General features: G+C 39.6%; 1 protein-coding gene across 3 annotated transcripts in view; it reads right to left on the bottom strand.

Moving 5' to 3' along the window:
• Window positions 1–17,111, bottom strand: part of BABAM2 (BRISC and BRCA1 A complex member 2) — a 427,256-nt gene that overhangs the window by 85,679 nt on the left and 324,466 nt on the right. The gene's annotated exons all lie outside the window — the stretch shown is intronic.

Genomic DNA, 17,111 nt, shown 5'->3' with positions numbered 1-17,111 from the left:
GAGGAGTCACAATAACTGCCTAGAAAATCATCCCTAAAGAGTTTACGGCAGATTGACTCAATAGCAGATATGTATATATATCTCTACTAAAAGGACTCCAGACCAATCATGGTTTCCTATTGACTACAGATTTCTAAAATTTTTCTAGTAAAAATGAATTTTATATTTGTTTGTTTGTGGGAATGAAAAATCCCAATGAACAAAATCCCAGGTGATATGAGGAAGTCAATGTGGAGTGAAAATATTTGATACTGACTTTTTCTACTCTGATGATTCCTGAAAGCACAACTCTGACAACTGAGAAAATTATAAGACAGAGTTTAACTAAGAATGACATTAATGAATCATCTATACTCTGTAACTGCACAGAGTCAGCAAGACCATCATATTTTTTCATTACTCTTCGAGTAGACATTGCATTAGATTTAGCCTAAACTCTAAGACGGCTAGGAAAATTTCTCAGACTTCTGTGAACCTGAGGAAGGCTTTTTGTCCCCTCTTTTGTATGTGCAAAGCACACAGAAGGCACACATCTAACCAGAAGGTTCTAATGACTCCATTAGGATGGAACACTGATTAAAAAGAAAATTCTATAGTACAAGAAAATCAATCCAATATTTATATCCTGTATTTTTGGTCAGATATCTGTATGACAGAGAATGCCAAGATCCAGGCCACTCATAGTTTATCCAGAGGAACAGTCTCTGGCATAATCAAATTCCAAAAAAGAAAATAATTTGGACAGTTCCCTGGAACTGATTGTAATGAGCTTTGACTTGCATAAAATATTACAGCATAAGTCCTTAATCACTCATTAAATTACATACAAGGAAGGAAAACAGTCTGTGGGTAATCCTCTAAACTTGAAACTCTCTCTCTCTCTCTGCTTGAATTGTGTCATTCTGGAATCTCCTTTAAACAAAAATTATGTATAATGATGGACGGAAGCAAGGTATGAAGAAATCCAAAGGCCAGATGTTTTGCTGCCAGGCCCATATTTTCACACCCTGCTTCTGTGATTATCAAGAACTAACACTTGTTGCTAGGTGCTTTATCACATTATCTAATTTAATCCTCCCCACAATTCAATGAGGTGGGAATTATCATAATAATTTTACAGGTGAAGAAATCAAGGTTCAGAGAGCAGAATAAATTGCCTCAAGTTCATATAACTAGACAGTGGTAAAAACCAAGATCTCATCACAGGTCTGCCTGTCACCAGATTCCAGGCTATTTCTGCTGAAATATGTGCCTCCCTGAGAGGAGGGAGATTTTAATCATGAAAAGCTACAGGGATGGGAAGAAACAGTGGGTCTGGCTACCAGTCAGCTGGGTCAGGATCCAGTGATGATAAAGGATTCTTAGAGGCACTTAGATTTTTATGAAAGCAGACACTGACGTACGCAATTTTCCACCCAGCCACGAGGTAAGCATTCCTCTTAGTTTTGTTCATAGCTCAGTATGCCCCCACCCCACTATCAAAGAATCAGTGAATACTTGATTTTGGATGTGACAGACCAACCACTCTGACATGTCTAATTCTGAATGACTTCAATGTGTGAAGCACTTCAGATTCAAAGGACAATTTTAACTGAGTTTATTTTTAAAAGGATGCTTATTTCACCCTTTATTTTACTCAGCAGTTTCTTAACCTGGAAGGGTACAAAACCTAACATCCAACTACACACACTGATAAGTGCTGCTGATTCACATACAAGTATCCGCCTCATGGGTAAATATTTAACAGGCTTGCTATAGACTGAATGCTGCCCTGATCATGCTAAATAAACAAAGTCAAGTGCCAGGAAATAAAGGAGCTATTATGTTTTTAAGGGGTGCAAGATGGAGGTAAGGCCTTGTGATCTCTAATTATTTAATATTCATGAATCAAAAAATAGTGGGCTGAGCATGTACAACAGAAAACTCACTCTGTATCAAGATTCCAGGGCTCGCTCAGATATTCCTGGGAACGCAAGGCTGGCTGGAGAGAAGGCAGGGCCTAACGCAATAAGTGGCTGAGCTGGGGCTGGAGAAGGGGTGAGGAGGGGATGAAAGGGAACATTTGGTGTTGGTTCTTCTGATCTCTAGAGTGGCGCTGTGAGGAAGCAGGGACACAAAGGTGAGGGAAAGGAAATCGGTTCAGCAGGGTCTCAGGCTGAACGTGGGAAGACAGAAGGGTGAACAGAGCTGTTTTGATGAGAAAGTACCTTCCATCTCTTCATGGACTAAAATGAAACATGAAATTTGTTGATAATTCTTAGAACTGAAACTGAATCTATGTATATAAATTAGAAGGACAAGGCCAGAGTTTAAAAAACCTTTCCAACAATGAAGTTAATTAGATAGACCAAAAGGTAACCAGAAAAGCATTTCCAGGTCTGTCTCATTGACTCTAGAAGTTAAATGTAAAAACTGTCTATATTGAATGTATTAATACTCTTCTTTTCATGCAAAAGAAGCTAATAGAGCCCTTCATGAACCTTGCTCTGTCTGCAAATATTCAGAGCGGCTCTAATATTGATGACTTGACTTGGCTGCAGTGTGACAGTAAAAAGAAATTATTTTTGAGTATTGTGACATGAAAAAAGCCTGTTTGAAAGCTTGACTTGGGACAATGGGGTTTTGATTTTGACCCATTATGGAACAGCAACTCCCTTTCCCTCCGCGTGGGGTTTTACCTTACTGGTCTAGTAAAATGAGCAAAACATAACTTAGCACTGGAGGAAACCAGAAGGGCCAGTAGTTCTCAATCATAATTCTTGCTTCTGCAAGTTTTCTGTGGTTCTACTCAACTTTCTCATCAGTGCAGTGGGGACTCTACTCTCAAAAGACCCATCTCTCTCAAAGCATTAAAAGAATTAGGGTACCAATTAGAGTTACACTAATATTCAAATAACCCAAGCACTCCAAGAGCGACTTTATTCTAGAATGCCTCTAGTTTGAGTGTTCTTTGTCCATGGGTCAGAGACACATGGGTCAGCCTTAGTGTCCTGCTCTTGCCTTGAACTGGGTTCTGAGGGAAAGAAAGCTGACCTGGCTGCTTCCTCCACAGTATGATTCCGGGGAGTGTTGCAGATTGAAGCATAGAAATAGGGAGCTTCTGGGACAGTAGACGGAGACAAGCTGCCTCCAGCCCCCAAACTAAGGGAAATCCTAAGGAAAGGTTGCTGCCTTCAATGCATTCAACAAACACTAATCTTGTGCCTAATTCTGTTTAAGGACTTGAGTTTCCCATTCTGAATATATACTAGGGCACCACTGATAAGTCCCTTCAAGATAGAAGAATGCTTATTTGAAGTTGATACGACAAGCAAACAGAAAGGACATTGTTGGGGGGGAGGGGGGGAGGGAGAAGGGAGGGAGGTTTTGGTGACGGGGAGCAATAATCAGCCACAATGTATATCGACAAAATAAAAATTTTAAAAAAAAATAAATAAATAAAATAAAAAATAAATAAATAAATAAATAAATAATAAAAAAAAAAAACTAAGAGGTCACTGAAATCACTATTTTAAGTATATAAAAAGAAGTAAAGTTTTCTGGAATAAAGAATAAAGAAAATTAAGGAAATTAATAAAAGAATGAAGAAAATTTTATCTTATTAACTTTAAAAATGAGTTTTAGGTTCCTGGAACATGTAATGTTACTATATTTTACAATGCATGTTTATAAATGTATGTTGTGTAGAAAAACTTACATATTCATGATTATGTTCATCCCCTACTGTATTAGTCCATCTCTGTTGCATATAACAAAATACAATAAAATTTATTTCTTACCAAAAAAAAAAAAAAAAAAAAAAGATAGAAGAATGCCAGGGACCTCAAGAATCTGGGGACTCCAAAATACCAGAGCATGTCTCCTGGTAAAACAAAAGTCACTGTGGTTTTTTGAGTACCCACTTTTGCCAGGCACTCTACCACTTCATGATCTTTCAACCTCACAACAACCCTGCCAGTAGACCTAATTAATCTAATTTACAGATGAGAAAACTGATAGTCTAAGAGTCTAAGCATCTTATCCAAGATAACCCAGCAAATAAGTTGCAGAGATGTGCTTGAATCCAGGTCTCTCTGGTGCCAAGGCCTATGTCCTTTTTCATCGGGAATTCTTTCACAGAAAGATGGTGTGGAATTTTAAGTCTAATCTCTACCTATATACCAAAACAGTGGTATGAGTGACTGAAATTGTCCTCCAAGCTTTTACCCATAAAATTTATCACCTCATTATCTCACTTTTTCTCATCTTAAGATACCACATGTCACAACAAGTTAACCTGGTGGGATTAAAAAAGAAAATCACTTATAGATTCTTAATATCCAGAAAGACATACATAATAAATTTTTATTAGAGAGGCTCTGGTTTTATTTATTTCCTAACTGGATGTTTTCTTCCTAGTAAAGCATTTTCTAGACCTGTTGCTGGCCTTCATCTCATTTTATTGATTCAAGTGTAAGCCATCTCAAGAGTTTCTCAGTCCTTCAGTTAAACAAAAATCAGGGTGTAATTCAATATGGGAAAATCTCAATGAGCACAACAGAAGAAAATAAGAGACAGGAGATCAGAATGACAGGTTAAGTACACAAGCAGGAGAAATGCGGGGAATCACTAAAGCATGGATGCAGGCCAGGCCACATTACATTGTGACTAATCTCTGATTGCCACTAAACACACTTTGCAGCATAAGTAAGGTCTTTGTTAGAATGCTGTATTCCATTTCTTGTTTCCCATTTTTAGAGGGACATACACAAATAAAAATGTTCTGAGACAACGCAGCTATGATTAAACAGTCAGAAAATGTTCCTCTCCTTGGAGCAAACCTTAAAGAGGTTGAAATTGCTAAGTTAAACTACTTAGAAGGTTATGGAATTATTAAATAGAGTAATTAAAAAATATGAAGGCATACTATATGAATAATTTTGATCAGCTCTTCTCTGTGCAGGTACAGTATAAACAAAAAGAGTTTAAAAGGCAATAAGAAGAATTTAGTTGGTAAATGAATTCTCCACAGAACAGAGCAGTGAGTAATAACCCTATTTACTAAGCACCGACTATGTATCAGGCATGGGACCAAGTGCTTTTCCTATATGACATCATCTATTCCTCAAATCAACCTATGAGACAGGAGTTATCCCACCTTACAGATGAGAGGGCTGGAGCTTAGAGAAGCTAAATAACCTCTCTAAGGTCACATAAGTGGTAAATGGCAAGGAGGCATCAGGTGTTTCTGACCTAAATCTACCCCACTTTCTGGTCTCTGGTTTTCACTTTTGTGACTTCAACATCCTTATCTGCAGACTTGATATTCGGTTTCACATGTGGCTTGAGTGTTTCAGGAAGATGCCTGGGCTAACCAAACCCTTGAGGCTGTTACCAGGAATATTTATTAAACTTATTTAGGTACCTGAACAGAAGCAATTAGGGCCTTTTTCATCCTAAGAAAAGGAACCCCTGGAAACTTGGAAAAACAGAGGGTCACAGGACTTGCCAGATACTTTCCAGTGGGGAGGAGGTGGAATGCAAGTGAGGAAACTTTATATTTAAAGAAATGCAAAAGATGGGAATATTGTAATTACAAACAGAATACGTTTAATGACATGAACACTAACCAAGTCTTTGCTCAGAAATGTGTTTTTTAAGTTTGTTAACATCTCAAAAAAAGCCTTTAAGGGGCAGTAATCTCAACAGATGTCTACCATCAGGCTTTTGTTTGCATGTGGAAGAGCATTTTAAGTAAGCCCCCCAAAACAACAATGGACTTAGCAGATGTTGTTTTACTAAGACTTGGTATAAACTGCTTATAATGATGCCCAGCCACTTAAAACATGTACAGGGTAAGGGAGAAAAACCTTTTTTTTCCTGTGGATACCAAGATCTAGCAGTTGGCCCTGCAGGACCTGTGGATATGACAAGTCAGCTCTCTGTGCCCATGGGTTCTGCATCCTTTGAATACTGTATTTTCGATCCCCGGTTGATTGAATCCGAGGATGTGGAACTCGTGGTGTGGAGGGATGACCGTACAGGAAAATATATGAGAGTCAAATTTCCAAAATGAACATTAAAAGTCAATAAACGTATCTATCTTTTCTGAACTAGTCATTGTGGAAAGGAAGGTTTTAAGGGTCTAGGACAGGGGGCAGCAAATCTTTTCAGTAAAGGGCCAGGTAGTAAATATTGTCGGCTTTGCAGCCATGATGATGTCTCTTAGCACAAGCATTAACTTTTTTCAGCTCAGCTCTGCTGCTGTAACACAAAAGCAGCCATAGACAATATGTAAACAAATGGGCATGGCTGTGTTTCAATACAATTTTATCTATGGATACCGTAACCTGAATTTCATGTAATTTTTACAAGGCATACAATATCATTCTTTAAATGTTTTCCCAACTGTTTAAAAAATGTAAGAATCACTTGTAGCTCGCAGGCCATATAAAACAGGTGTGGGCTAGATTTGGCCAGTGGGCCTTTACTGACTCTTGATCTAGGATTATAGAATTATTTACAGTTCTACAGATGCCGAAAGCAGGGGAAATATCCAGGAAGAAAAATAGGCAAAAAGACTGAGATTAAATTATTAGCCAAAATGAAAAGCAGGCCCTTTAGTCAAACCTTTTAGAAACTATATTTGTTCAGTAGGTAAACCATAAGCATTAGTTCAGGCAAGGGTGAAGTGAACATTAGGCAGCTCGTGGACTGTGGGAGTTCTTACAATGATACTGAATTGTAACTCTGGAAAAGAGAGCTATTTATATGATTTTGAAGGAAGTTTGAGGCATATTCTGGTGCTTTTTACTTCTATGTTAGGTGAAAAAGCTGCCTACAAAAGCCTTCCTCCCACCCAAAATACTAGCTGCTAGTTGGTGACTGATCCTCAGAAATATTAAGATGAATCATATATGCTCTTTTCGCAGTGCAAAAAGAGATAATTTTAAAACTCAGAAAATGTCACTTTGGGTAGTCACATACCACACAATAGAAAAGCTGTCCAGCCTTGAAATTGTAAATAAATATAATCCTGTTCCTGCATGGAAACCTTTTCCCTCATTTGGATTCTGATGCTTCTTCAGCACTTGCCTCCAAAGTTGGCTGGTGTAAAAACGAGCTGTCGCATAATCTGATGCTGGAAGGCAGCCTTGGTTCTCCACCCCTCTTCCCTGGGGGCCCCGCCTTGCTCATCCTACTGGTCCTGGTAAACCCATGGCACCCAGCCTTGCCCTTTCTCCACTGCTGCACTTCTCACCTATAGGCAGCTTGTGGCCTTCCTCTCCTTCCTGCATGTGGCCCGGGTAGACCTGAAAGACGCCAGTTGTCAGCAGGGCTCAGTCTTTACCCAAGTACAGGGAGAGGACTCCCATGTTTCTTTCTTCTTCCTGCTTGGAGAAACAGGTATTTCTGTCTTTGATCCCTAAGCTCTGTTTTCTTTCTCTTGTTACTAAACTATCCCCCCACCTCCTTTCTTTGCAACTTCATCATTTTTTCACATTGCACCATTTGGCACAGGAGAAGGAAGGAACCACATCAAATAAAGGAATGCAACCACAAAAGTTGCCTTGAAAAGCAAGGCCCCAGATTTTTTTTTTTTTTTTTTTTGTCAATTTACCGTTTTTGGACTTGTTCTCCCATAATCAAATCCTCCCTATCGTGTTAACAATGTGGTGGTGTGTCAAAACATTGGAATTCTGCTTCAATCAGCAACCCAGAGCTTAATAGGAAAATGAAGCAACAAAATGCTGGTCTTACTGCTAACCTTAGGCGAGGCCTGTACTTAGGATGGGAATGTTTGCTTCTTTATGGTAAATGGGCCAAACCTTCAAGTTTTGTCAGAGCTTAGGATGTCAGCAGAGGCCTAAGGCAGTGTCCTGAGCAGTATTTAGGCATTCTTCTGAAGCAAGAGGAACAATCACAACCTGAAGCATGAGGCATCCCAAAATTTAGTAAGCCAGAAAAGAGTTTAGACTGAATTTGCTTGCAAAAATTTTAAAGATGCATTCATTTTACTGGCAGCAATTCTCAGGTCTGGCTCTGTGACACTCATGATGTCTGCAGCTATCACAAAAGTGCTTGTGTAAACTTTAAGAGATTGTTTTGTCTTTTTGTTTCTAAATTAAAAACATGTGTCCAACATATAAACCATTTAGGGCCAACAGTAAAGTGTCACAATTCCAGACCAAAATATCCACAAGCTGCTATTCTATGCCTTCAAGATATATGTGTTATAGTTAATGTTTAACACCACCAATCAATGCAAAAGCCAGTTAGAGGTAGAGCACTTGTGATTTAGTGATTTTATCTCTTGTGACTAACTTGGTAAACTGCTCATAACATGAAGGTAGATATTTTTGCGGTTGTTTTCATTTGCTTTACATGGAGCAGTCATGTGCCATTTTGGTTAATACTGGAATTAGCCTGTTTTTGAACATTATCTGTAGAGTTTATAAACAGTTGATGGATCAGCCACTGGGCAGTGATTCTCCACCTTTATCTGCCCCCGCACACCCAAGTAATATGATCTCCCTCCAGAGATTCTCTTGCTCAGAGGGAAAGGGATGGGAGGAGAAACATCTCTTTTCCCACCCCTGTTCTAGTGTGGCCTATTAGAATCTTGGGGTGGAGAAATGTGTTATTTGGGGTAAAAAACCCTATAGCTGGTTCTGATAAAGACTAATAGGAGAGATGGTCTAACCACCTGCACTCCAGCATGAGACATACTGTGTTAAACATACAGAAGGAGGAGTCTTCTATCCTTAGAAGTTAAAGACCTCCTCAGCTAATAGGAGAAATTGCTGCTCTTCCAATTTTGGCAATATTCAGCCTGGCCTTAGCTCCACTTTCAGGAAGGACCCAAGTCATTCCAGTTGCCCACTGATATTCCTGCCCCTTCTCAGTCCCCTATCGCACACACTCCACCCCCACCCCCACCCACCACAACTGTCCAACAGGTCAGAGTATGGTAGGTCAAGGTGGTAGGTGATGAAGGAAAAAAGGATATAGCCAGCAGAAGGGGACTGCAGGCAGGGGCTTACTTACAAGGATTCCCTATCCCCCACATGCTGCTGCTATGGCTGAGGGACTGGGTGGGTCTAGGTGCCTGGCCCTAGTGCCAGCTACTGCCTCAGGAAATGTCCATACAGGTGAGCACAGGATGCTATTTATTATGCTGCTGAAGCAGGTCACAGATATTGGATGAGTGCACTGCTTCCCTCTGCAGTGTGCTCCAAAAACCACCTGGAGGGCAAGAGGAGCCATTTTCTGGGGCAGACTGGGAAGAGGGAATTGAGGGAAAAGATAAGAAGGACATGGGAAAATCTGGAGAGAAGGGGGACCGAGGAGGCTAATAAGCGTAGTCAGTATTTTAACAAAGATAAGACATTTTTAAAAACATTTTATCTTACTAAATAAATCGTTTACTTACTAATGGAGAAAGTGGGAGTTCAGGTCTCTTAATATCCATCTGTGCAAAACTGGGAGCCTGTTTCTAAATATCATGATTTATTTACCTCTGTCTTTTATTTTTACAAATATCCATTGGTTTAAATACTATTTTTATTAAATCCTCTATAATAAATGATTAAAAACAGCCAGGATGGTAAACAAAGGCCTACACATTCCCAGATAAAGACTCCAGGGCAGGCCCAGGAGGCCAAGAGGCCAGGCTGCTTGGAACCTGGGGGGAGCCTGTGCTTGTGGGGACCTGAGAATTCCAGAAGGTAGAGTGTTAGATTTCTGGAATCCAATGGCCCAAGATGCAATGGAAAGAGAAAGGTTAGTCAGGAAGGGAATGGGTCTGGTGAATGTAGACAAAGACAATGCCAACTTAATTGGCCAAATATAGTGGTGGTTGGCCTAATAACTTTTTTGAAAACTACTTTCTTTGTTGGTTGAGAATTTTGATTTCTACTGTTTTCTTAAGCTTTTAAAACAAAAAACACTCAAAATTTACTAATAGAGCAATATAATAGCATAACGGGGAGTGTAAACACAACTTATTAAAAAACTTGTATGACTGTGATATCTTGCCTGTGCAGTATGTGAATGTATCAATACCATGCCAGTGGCATCGTGGACCTGAAGTCATTTCACCAGACTCACATGGAAGAACATGCTGAACAGACCTCTTGGTGTGAGGATTCAGTTCAAGACACTCCTAACTCTGAGGAGTCTACTCACTCTAAAAAATAACACTCCCAGGGCCGGCCCCGTGGCGCACTCGGGAGAGTGCAGCGCTTGGGAGCGCAGTGGCGCTCCCACCGCGGGTTCCGATCCTATATAGGAATGGCCGGTGCGCTCACTGGCTGAGCACGGTGCGGCCGACGCCACGCCAAGGGTTGCGATCCCCTTACCGGTCACAAAAAGACCAAAAAAAAAAAAAAAAAAAAACTACTTCCATAGAACTCTATGTAGGTACTTACAGAGTCTTAGAGAAGAAAAGGAGGGAGGGATCTACCACTTCTGGGCCACCTGGCAAACCCTGAGCATCACAGTTTTCAGGGTCCACCACAGAGCTTCCAGACATTCAGGAGGGGCCCCAGGGTCCCTAGGCTCACATCAGCACCCCCCTTTCCCAGCCAGACCAAGACTACTTCTCTCAGTACAGGTTGGGGCTAACTTAGGACAACTCACTTTTCTGGATGTTTCCTCATTCCACTAGGAACTAACTTGGGAACAGGGTCACTCTTGAGCAAGGGGAGCCCCTTAAGCTCACTCATATCAGGTCCCCAAACTATTAAGCTGCAGGTATTCTCATTGCCTGAGCAGCAAACATACCAACTGTCCTCTAGACCTGGGACAAATATTGGGTGTACTCTGAGTGACTTGAGCCTCTTAGGAAGGGGGAGGACTAAAGTCAAACCTTAGAGAGAACAAATGAGGAATTCATATGGGTGAGAACAGATCACCACTGTAGACAACAAATTTCAAACAATGTAAACATCTGTGGACTGAGGAATTGAACTCGTTAGAGAGAAATCTCCCAATAGAACCACACAGCCACCAGAAAGAATGAGAGTGACCTATACGTCTTGATTTAGAAAAAGAAGTGTGATACATTGTTAAAGGAAAAAAACAAGACGCATAATAGTATGCAATATAGCCTAAATTTTTTGAGGCTAAATTAAAGCAACAACAACAACAAAATTTAAAAACACCTCAAAATGACTTAATAGGAACATTTAAAAATACTATATCTGTGTACTTTGCATTTCCCAGTATGTCATGTTTCCCCTCTGTCCTTTCATTGAGACAAAGACTTGAAGCTCATTGTCCTAAGGAAGAGGCAGCACCACCCAGGTCAGAGAAGCCCCAGAACAGGAAAGAAGAAGGATGTAGCACAAGATGAGTATGTCCCCCAGGCAGGAACGGAAAGAAGCAAAGGCAGAGAGGGCCTGCCTGGGTGCCCTGGAGACCTTCCTTGGGCCTCAGTGGAGAGAGAGAGAGAAACAAGCACCAAGGTATAAAAATACAGTTTGGTTCTGGAGATGAACCTTTTTTATTCCCAAAGACTATGGAACTCTATATTATAGATTGAAATCTGCTGCTATTTAGAAGAACAGCAATAACAGCTAACACATATTGAGCATTTTCCATGAGCCAGGCACTGTATTGAGAGTTTTCATTATTATCTTTATTTGATCCTTACAGACACTCTGAAGGTTGACCTATTTTACAGATAGCAGTAAGGCTTGGCAGGTTAAATAAGTGACTCAGAAGAACTCATCCAGTAAATAATGGACACTGGATTGAACAAGGCATCTGATTCCTGAACCCACACATTCTACCACTGCCCCACCCACTGCCTCCCACCACAGACCAGCTGGGGACTTCAACAATCACTTAGCTTTTCTGGTGTCCAGTTTTCTCGTCTGCACAATGAGGGTGGGAGCAACTAACTCTCAAATCTCTTCTAATTCCATCATTCTACTCTGGTCTAATGTAGTGGTATGGACAAGCAGGTAGATATTTGGATTCAGAGAGCCAGGAATGTGTCATATTAAAAGATCCAATCCTAATGGCACAAAATGAAGAAATACTGACTAATTGATGAAAGTACATCATCAGAAGCAGGTCGAGGTGCAATGGAAAGGGGGAACAAAACATACAAACAGGAACACTGAGCCACAACTCATCCAATATGATTTTTCTCACCAGCCCTGGGTTCACTGAAGACTCTGCCCCCAGTAGCATCAGTTTCATTTTGCAACAGGGACACTTGAGCACTAAGTCTTCTATGCTTGCTTGGCTCCTCAACAGTGTGCCCAACCCTACAAGCATTGTTTTTGAGGCTCTGTTACTATTACATATTCTTCGTAGCCCCTACTCTTAATTACAAGCCTATTCCTCTTAAACTAACATGAAACAATCTCTCACTGAACAGTTTCTTTACTTGTAATCCTCTGCCTGACATTTTTCCTGATTAAACAGAAAGAAGTAGGGCTGGCTGGTTAGCTTAGTTGGTTAGAGCACAATGTGGATAACACCAAGGTCAAGGGTATGGATCCCCATATGGGCCAGCTGCAAAAACAAAAACAAAAACAAACAAACAAACAAACAACAAAAAAATAGAAGCAAGCTCCTAGCATAAGCCCTGAGCATGGGATAGCATCTGTGGTAGGCAAAATAATAGCTCTCCAATGATGTCCATGCCCTAATCTCTAGAACCTATGACTATGTTACCCTACATAGCAAAAGGGACTTTGGTGAGATGTGATAAAGGTTAAGGACGTTGACGTGAGGAGATTTTCCTGGGTTATCTGGGTGGGCTCAATCTAGTCACATGAGTCCTAAATGGAAGAGGAAAACAGAAGAGCAGGTAAGAGAAACATGACGACAAAAGAAGAGGTAGGGAAAGACTTGAAGTGTGAGAGAAGCTGGACCCACCAGTGATGATTCTGAAGAAGAAGGAAGGGGGCCATGAACCAAGGAAGGCAGGCAGTCTCTAGAAGCTCAACTGACCTCCAGCAAGGACAAGGATCTCAGTCCTACGACTGACGAGAAGGGGCTGAATTCTTCCACTACCTGAATGAGCAGGGGAAAACTAGAACCTCCAGAACGTCCAGTAACACCTTGATTTTAGCCCAGTGAGACTTGTACTGGGCTTATGGCCTACAAAACTGTAAGGTAATACATTGTTGTCTTAAGCTGCTAAATTTGTGGTAATTTGTTGCAGCAGCAATAGAAATCTAATACAGCATTCAAAATATAACTTTTTAAAAAAGGAAACATGATGAGATGAGGGGTTTTTCTTATACAGCAAAATGAGTAATGATAGTAATGGTGTATGCCCCATTGACTAAAACAGAATCAATAAGTCCTTTCTGACTTATGGATAATGGATAATATAGGCAGAAAGCTCTTCTTTCCAGTAGAATGCCAACTAATAACTGCAGAATGAAAGATGAAGATAGAGAATTATCAATGATGTTAAAACTAGTGGGTGAAAGCTTGATGAGGATATTTACATTGTCTCAATGCATCACCTCACAAATTTATTAATTATAAAGACAAAATTAATAACATGAGAGTTAAGAAACTTCATTCATAGACACCACCTTAACCAGGTGATCCAAGTTAACATCACCAATCCTGGGACAAACTGACATCATGCGCCTTTTGATAGTAATACACTCAGGATATAACATCATGTCATTTTCAGCATTGCTGTCAAAAATTCATAACATGAATCTGATCATGAGGAAACATCAAATGAACCCAAATTGAGGAACGAAGTAACTGATCTGTATTCTTCAAAAATGTCAAGGTCAAGAAAAATAAAGTCTGAGAAACTGTTCCAGATTTTAAAAAGATACATGAGAACTAAAGGCAATGTGTGATCCTGGATTGGATCCTGGACCAGGGTAAAAAATAGCTAAAAGGGATATTACTGGAACAACTGACAAAATTAGAATATGGATTGTGGATTAGATAATAGAACTGTGTCAATGAAACATTTCCTGATTTGATAACTGCACTGTGGTTATATAAGAAAACGTCCATGTTCTTAGGAAATATGTTCTGAAGCATTTAGGGGTGGAGTGTACCATGTCCCCAATTTACTCTCAACTAGTTCAAGAAAAAATAACCATAATATATAAATATAAACACAGAGAAAATGTAAGGCAAATGGGGCAAAATGTAAACAACTGGTGAATCTGGGTAAAAGGTATAAGGTGGTTCTTTGTTTTATTCTTGCAAAATTTTCTCTTAAGTTTAAATATTAATATAAAAAGGAACCCAAAAAACCCTATAATTTACCCTTTCAATTTTTATGCTTGTATTAGATCCACTGTTATATCAGATATAGAGAAGTTTAGGGAAAAGAAAATATAAGTTAATGAGTTTAATTTTCTCAAACGTAATACAATATATGACCGGCTAGGTAATTTTTCAATTAATGTTGTTAATATGCTATAATACCTTCTACACAGTAGGCAAGCAAAAAATGTCTGCAGACTGAACAACAAGCAATTTACTTTTAATAGGAAAGTCAGCACCCCAAACAAAGGCATGGAGATACATAACATGACATGAAATAAAAGCTTTTAAAAAATTAGCCTAAAGTATGAACAAGCCAGAAAAATGAGGTAGTAAAGATCCCTTGCTCTGGAATTGGACTGACCACATGGATGTGAAATCCAATTTGACCACTTAGTACACTGACCTTGGGGCTAAGTGTTTAAAAGTTCCCTAAGCCTCAGTTGGCTCATCTGTGAAATGCTGATAATGATAATAAGGCTACTGTACAAATTAAATTAAAGAATTACATGTTATTTAGCAAGTGCCTCACACATAGTTTTTATTGTTGTTTATTGCTACTATCATTGAATTTTAATACTTCTATACTTGTTTAAGAGTTTCTTTTATAAGAAAGAGATCCAGCCTTCAAACCAAACTAAAGAGTACATTCATTTTGTGGATATCTACCGCTCAATGCTTGAGAAAATCACACTTTTAATCAACTTAAAAAACCAGCTTGCCCTAGAGGAAACTGAAATTAAAAGGTTCTTTAAAAATTTTCTAGGTCTCTAATTGACCTAGCCCGACTCCACACCCCACCACCCAGAGACCCTACAACTTTAGACATGTTTCTTCAAATAGAGAATTGCTTAAGCACATGAGACTTTCTGTTTTTTCTGCTTTAGGCCTACTGATTATTTTCTTCAATCTATGATGGCTCTCTGTATCTCTCTGGTCAAACCTGAACTACCTCTTTAACATTCTGAATTCTACTTATCCAGCCTCCTTCATGCTCATTCTCCAAGTGGTCCCTTCCCTACAGTTCAGCTGGACACTCAAAAATGCTCTTGTTGAACAAATTTACCTCCACGCAGCGCTTATCAGTATAGATAATTCCTCACATATAAAATGCTCTTGGCCATTATTTCTACCCAACCATATCCATCACCTTTTCCAAAACACTTAAGTGTCAATCCATGAAGCCTTTCTTGACCACCATGAAATTCAATCACTCTACTCCTCATTCATTCATTCAACCAATATTAATAGATATGGCATAAACAAGATGAATAGGTCTTGCTCTCATAGAAACCACATTCTAATAAGAGACAATGCAATGATAAAATAATAATAAAATAAGAAGGAAACTAAATATCATAATGTCAAGAAAGCATGACTATGTATATGGAGAGGTAGTGGGAGGCAACCTTTGGGCAAGCAGGGAGAGTCTGCCTGAGGAAGTAAACTTAAACTGAGACCTAAATGGCAAAGTGGAGCCAAACATATGAACATCTGGGGAAAAGGCCTGGCAGAAGAAACATGAAGCACAAAAGCCCTGCCGTGGTAATGAGCCTGGAGTGTTTGAGTCACAGGAGGAGGCCACTGTGGGACAAAGTGATGGGGCCAGGGGAGGTGGGAAAAGAAAGGGTCAGATGTGCAGGCAGAAAGAAGCCAGATTTTGAAGTGGAGGGTAAGGTGTTTAGATTTTATTTTATGTCCACAAGAGGGTTTTGTATTGTTTCTTTCTTCCTATGGTGGATATTTCATGGGCTTATATGAGCTCTCCACACAACAGGTACTTAGTAAATGTTTGTAACGTGCGTAAGTTAGAAAAGAAGCCAGAGGGAGATGGAGCCAATACTCTCTAAGATACTGGATGAGGCTTCTGTCACTAACATGTACACGTGCTCCATCAACCTTAACTTTGGGTCAATAGGTCCAGTCATACTGCACGAAAACAGAGTTGTCATGACAACTGTAATTAGATGGTTTTCTTTTCAAGGAAGATGAACCAAATATTGCACTTACAGGCTGGTTTGGTTCTCTTAAATACCTGTAAGGATTGCAATCCTCTGCAAGTTGGAACATTTAGTACAGGGAGTGCCCAATTTACCAACAAAGTGGGTCCCTAATGTTGGCTCGTTTGTGAGGAGTTTGAGCAATGCATTTTCCTTTAGAAATAATGTTGCAAAGGAGGTTAGACACATAGAACAACGCACAAAAGCTTTTTTAAAATTCATAAAGTGGCGCAAATACTATACACTTGCATTGAGAAAATAATAGAAGTAAATTCTTTTGAAATGTAGCAAGTAAACAAAAATTAAGTCAGAGTTTTTAACTTATCTTGATGCTGTTATTTGAAAAAAAGAAAGTTTAATTAGGAGAAAATTAGGAGAGATAGAACATTTAGTAGAGATTCTATTAAGGAATTCTGGGCACCATCAAGACTTTTAAAGGTTAATGTCACTAATTTTTTTCTTATTATTACTTTGGATTCAGGTGCCTCTCAGATAGCTTAGTCATAATCGTGGTCATTCTGGGCTCAGAAACAGGAGAATAAAATATGAGGAAAAGCTGTCCTGAGGTTCCTTGATGAAATGGATGAGATTAAAGACAAAGATGGCCTAAAATACAATCAGGATAACTATGAACAACTAAAAAATGAAAGTAACTTGAGAAAGGAAAAGAGGAAATGCCCGTGAGAGCAGGTGAGAGTGGAGGGTAGAACTGGTTCACCCAGGACAGCTTAACTAGTACCGAAAAACTGGGAGGTGAGAAGGAGAGAGGGAAGAGGGGCAAGGGGAGAAAGAGACAATAGAGGACAAAGGGAAGGGGTGGAAGGGCAAGCACCAAAGACCTACCGGTCTTGGACAGGTATAAGA

Source organism: Cynocephalus volans, chromosome 14 (assembly GCF_027409185.1).
Source record: "Cynocephalus volans isolate mCynVol1 chromosome 14, mCynVol1.pri, whole genome shotgun sequence".
Lineage (NCBI taxonomy): Eukaryota > Metazoa > Chordata > Mammalia > Dermoptera > Cynocephalidae > Cynocephalus > Cynocephalus volans.
Note: the sequence above shows the minus strand (reverse complement) of the source record. Positions and strands in the feature narration are given on the sequence as shown.